The sequence below is a fragment of the Myotis brandtii genome, unplaced genomic scaffold, assembly GCF_000412655.1.
Source record: "Myotis brandtii unplaced genomic scaffold, ASM41265v1 scaffold826, whole genome shotgun sequence".
Lineage (NCBI taxonomy): Eukaryota > Metazoa > Chordata > Mammalia > Chiroptera > Vespertilionidae > Myotis > Myotis brandtii.
This window is the reverse complement of record NW_005371354.1, coordinates 1,298,890-1,304,320: the sequence shown is the minus strand read 5'-3', so window position 1 is coordinate 1,304,320 and position 5,431 is coordinate 1,298,890. Positions and strand designations below refer to the sequence as shown.

At 46.0% G+C, this 5,431-nt stretch overlaps 1 protein-coding gene across 5 annotated transcripts in view; it reads left to right on the top strand.

The window, feature by feature from the left end:
- The window catches only part of NTM (neurotrimin), a 959,656-nt gene that overhangs the window by 528,487 nt on the left and 425,738 nt on the right, over positions 1 to 5,431 (top strand). The window lies entirely within an intron of this gene.

The following is a 5,431-nucleotide window of genomic DNA, read 5'->3' as shown; positions in this document are numbered from 1 at the left end:
TTCCCCTAGAACCCCCCCCCCCCCTCACTGCCCGTCCCTTTTCTCCTTCTCACTGTTATGTCCCGGGTAAAAGTCATTTTCTTAGGGAAACTTTTTCTGATCTTCCAGATGACAAGACAACCTTCTGTTACAAGCATCCTTCCATGTACTCCTCATAAGGTTTTTCCTAATTATCGCCACTGTTTTGTAAAATTCCCCCTTAACCCTTTGTACGCCATAAGCGTCTATAGACGCCAGCGGCGGGCCTTCCCCACATGCCATGCGCTTCTATAGCTGCAAAAAAAAAAAAAGCAAGCAATATTACACTTGGTGATTTCCAGTTGCAGGTAATCAGGCAATTACTTCAAACACATAAATTAGCACGACCTGAGAAAAGAAAATATTATGCCACCCACTTGCCATCCAGGTTATATGAACGACATTTTTGGGGGGAATATCCACCGATTGGAAAAAAAAATCTACGTGGAAATGGTGTTTGGTATGTTCTTCTACTAGTATTGGTACAAAACAGCGAAAAGAAACCAAATACTTTTGTAAACCATGTAATGTTCCGTTATGTGTTGTATTGTGTTTCGAACTTTATCATACACTGAGGCAATTTTAATTTTTTTAATAATAACTAAGTGTAAGTAATACTTTTTTTCAACTGTGTATGTAAAATGTTCTTTGGAAGAATTAAAAAAAGATGTTTTCCCTAAGTGGCAGCCCTGACCAACTTTAAAAATCATTTTTCGTGAGAATTGTCAACTGAAAATATTCAAGAACACCTGAATTGTGAGGAATATATTTATTGTTATAAGATTCATTGCAAATTGATTTTTTTAAATTAAATTCAAAATATCGTGGCGTGTGGGGATGGTTTCTGTTTTGGACGCGTGGCAGTTCACTGCTTTTATTTTTTTTTTAAATATATTTTATTGATTTTTTACAGAGAGGAAGGGAGAGGGATAGAGAGTTAGAAACATTGATGAGAGAGAAACATCGATCAGCTGCCTCCTGAACACCTCCTACTGGGGATGTGCCCGCAACCAAGGCACATGCCCTTGACAGGAATCGAACCTGGGACCCTGGAGTCCGCAGGCTGATGCTCTATCCACTGAGCCAAACCGGTTAGGGCCAGTTCACTGCTTTAAAAACCTGCCTCTCCGGCTACAAAGGGTGCTTCCTCAGGGTAAGCCTCCCTCCTCCACAGCTTCAACCCACCACCCCAAGCCCAGCTGGCATCCAGGGTGAAGAAACACTTGTTTCCTGGGTCCATGCATTTCTTCCCTACATTTATAAATCCTTGAGAGCATCCCTTCCCTTCCTAAAGCCATTCTACATGAAGCTTGGACAGCCATGGTCAGTGTCTGGCTCTCAGGACAAGTGTAAAGGGACAAAGTGTTCCCAAGAGCAGGCCCGTCTCAGCTTGTTCTCAGCAGTGAGTGTTCTCAAGGGTTTACAGGGAGCCTGGGCTTGAGTTCAGTGTCACTTCAATCCTGAATCCCTAAACAAAGAAAACCACCCGCAAGCCCCAAAGCACAATACTACAAGCAACTCGAGGGCACTGCCTTCCATCTTAGTATCTCTAACTTTCCTTTTAAAAGAAAATATTTGTATTGATTTCAGAGAGGAATGGAGAGGGAGAGAGAGATAGAAACATCAATGATGAGTGAGAAATCATTGTTTGGCTGCCTCTTGCACGCCCCCTGCTGGGGATCAAGCCCGCAATCTGGGCAGGTACCCTTGAGCAGAATCGAACCTGGGACCCTTCAGTCCGCAGGCCTCTGCACTTTAGACATCTCTTATGAGGTTTTATGGCTTTCGGAGTCCATAGGTTGTCTAACCTTTGCCATTTCTTTCCTCCTCCATTCTCTCTCTGAGTGACCTCTTTCTTCTCTGTGGAGCCTTCTTCCTTGCTTTTGCTCTTCCTGTTGAAACCCTAACAAGCTAGAGGCCAGCCCAGCTGGACCATTTTATCTGGACCCTATAGTCCTCCAAGAGGAAGCATGGTGAGTAGTTTTCCCAGGGTCCAGCCCTGCCCTACTCCTCTGAAGGCCTCTCTTTATCCAGATCGGCCCCGCCTTTTCTGATGACAGCTTCCAATATCTATTTGGTGCCAGGCCACGCTGACCGCCCTGCATTTATCATCTTCTTTCTTCTTGCCTGCGCTCCAATTTGGAATCTCCACCAGGAGAGGGGGGCCTTTCGCCTTTTTAGAGAAGGAGAGGAGCTGGCATTTCTTAAGCGAGTGCTCCTGTGTGGCATATCCACAGCTCTTTAACTAACCCAGGCTTGCTGTAGGTAGTCGAGTAAAACAAAACAGCAGCTGATTTCCCTCTCACTGGAATCCTTCCTGTTCCAACCCTGCTGTAGCGCGTAGATGCTTCTCCGTCTGCCAGCACCCTCCCCGAACCTCTGTTTCCCCCGCTGCCTGCCAGCCCTCGCAGTCTGCAGGCCAGCGCCTGCTCACCCCTGCTTTGCGGTCATGGGATCATTAAAGGCAATAGGATTGTTTTCTTTTGCTTACTCCGTGTGTACGTGTGCGCGTGTGTGCGGTGCGTGTGCTTGAAAGGCATTGTCCTGTAGATATTTTTATAACCTGAAGCAATTACAGCTGTCAGCGCAGAGACAAGCTGTGACAAGTTGATTTATGTGTACAGTATGGGTGTATGTGAGCGGGAAGGGAGGAAGGACAGGGAGACGACGGGGAAGAAGGTGGAGGTGGGTGCTCCTTAGGAGTCTGCTTTCCAGGAGGCAGAAAGGAAGTTGTTTCTATAAAGAGCACAAATAATGAAATGGCTCTGACTGTCATCCCTTTTTCATTAACTTGGATATGCTGGGGAAATAAAGCAAATCCAGCAGTTTCATGAAGCCAGAGACAGGATATAAGATAAGCCGCTAAATGTTGGTTATATTTAGGGATTAGGGGATGGGCAGGGAGTTGACATGTGATTCAGATCTTCATCTCTTCAAACCACTTCCATAACGAGTTTGGAAGGGATGGGTTCTGCCTTGTTCATTGTGGGGGCATCTCCGGCCTTTCTCCACTTTCTAAACTTCCGTTTTTGAAGAAAGTTTGGGTCCCTGGGTCCAGAGAGCAGGTATGGGGCTGCGAGGGGTTTTACTTTGCTCATCCTGAGCCTCATCTGAGCTGGACGGGGCCTCCTTTCAGCCAGGGCTGGGATGCCTCAGCTCAGCACCCAGCCCTCCAGGGCCAGGGCCAGGGCCAGAGATGGTCATGCAGCCAGAGATCAACTGCATGCAGACTGGTATAAACGGAACATCTTAAAGAGCCCGTGAGAAGAATTATTTTTCTGCTTAGCCATAATAATGAACCGGTCGCTGGCAAAATGTATTAATAGAGCATCTTCCACCTTAAATAGATTTCTAAGTATTTTACTGTAGAGTTAATCATGTATGTAGGCCCCTCGGGAAGGCCTGTTGTTGTCATTATCCACATTCCTAGATGCAAAAACTAATGCTCATTTGTACCTACCTGGGAATTAGATGCAAGAGCCAGGATTAGAATTGATCATGAAAGGAATTGTGGCTGCCATTCTCAAGCCTGCAGGGAAATGGCTCCAAGACACAAGGAGTCCCTCTCCCTCATGGCTGGCCTTTGTGTCCACAGGAGGCAGTAAGGATGCTTTCACAAAGAGGGTTTGGCAGGGAGGAATAGGGGTGGTTAAAATGGATGGATGATTAGAGGTGGCTCCTTGGGTTTTCGGGAAGGAAGAACCCCCAATTCAGCAAACAGAAAGTCAGCAAACATAATCTCATACATTCTGTTATCATGAAATATCTGAACTTGGTGAAATCATTCAATTTCCTATCTCCACAATTTCCCATTGTAGAAAAGTGATGGAATAGGGTCTTGCAAGAATGAACTGATGTTAAAATAGGGGAATTATCATCCTTTTCTTTAAAAAATAGAAATAAATTTCTCCTGCTCTCCATAAATGCTCCCCCCCCACCCCCCACCCCAGTAGTAAAGTCTTTCCTTGTGGCTGTAAGTTGACAATTGATTTTTAGGTGATATATCAAATGGTCCCAGGGAGCGACACACAGCAGATGGGTTTCCCTGAAAATTTAATATCAGAAAGTCACCGGAGGACAGTAGGGAAAATGGGTCTAATGATAGAGCAATTGTGATCTTCAATGTAAAGTTGCTCAACTTTGCATTTTCTGGTCAACTGTTAGGAGAGAAAAGCCAGCCTGCTCAGTCTTTCTTTGCTACTCTGGAGTTTGGCATCCATGCCTGCAGCCCTGACCTCAGTCTCTGCCCATCTAGAGGAATCAGAGAGAGGGGGAGATGGTGGGTGAAATGCTGTGTCCTCCCCAACACACACGCACTGCTTACATGAATGTGGTGGTTTCTACTTTCAAGGTGCAAGGACTTTTATGGCACTAAGACCCTTATAGTTACAATGCTTCTGTCTCTCTGGTGTTGGCTAGATGGCTCTTGGAAAACAATATTTTTCTGTTACTGAACAGTTATTATATATTTAAAAAAGCTTCCTGGTTAGATTTGATAGAAAATCGAGGGGGGAAAGCCATGGTTGCTGCCTCTCCATCCCCAGGGAGAATATGGGTCAGTGCAGGGAGCTGGGATCTGAAATCCGGGACAAGACCCCAAGGCAGAGTTAACACAGCTGGGCAGGCTGGGCTGCTTCCGGCTTCCCTACTGCTAAGGAGCCAGGCCCAGGAAGGAGCGTGCACCACATTCCATCAGAGCTGAAGTTGAGAGAGAAATAAAAATGTAGGTACCCAGGGACCTGCAGCATCCAGAGAGGGGACCGGGCGTGAACTGAGACGAATCCCATTTTTCTTCCAGGTTTCAAAAATGTGAGAAACACAACCATTCAGGTGAAATCATTTCTGCCAGAGGGTGAGCTCAGGAAACCTGGGAGCCCTCTGCAAGCCTCAGGGAAGAGGCTCGCTGGATCCGGAGGGGGCACTTTTGCAGGGCCAGCATCTTTTAATGTCGACAAAACCAGAATAAGGAATGTAAGTCAGTGTCAGAACTTGAGCAAGATTTCGATGCGAATTTTGTCAGTTTCACATGCGGAGAGGCTTCTGTGATTCTGCGTTTGTTTTGTATATGGAAGATCTTTATTTAGAAAGGTGGTGTTGACGGTGGTGTTTTAAACTAGCTTTTTTTGAGCGGGGTGGTGGTGAGATGGGTGTGGACTGTTGAATAAAAATGAGATTACTCTAAAACATCCTCCCCAAACTCCAAATGTACTCTCCATGCTAATGGAATTAATCGGATCATTTTAAAGGCGCATGCATGCATGCTGCAGGGTTTTCCTGTCCTCGTTCATTCGCTGGTGACCCTGATTAAGCTGTCTCTGGCTTATTAAAACGGCCTGGTAACTTTGCCTTCTTCATTTGGAAGTGGCAGCTTTTCAAGGCGGGAAACGGTTAAACTGCTCGCCTCTGCCGGTGC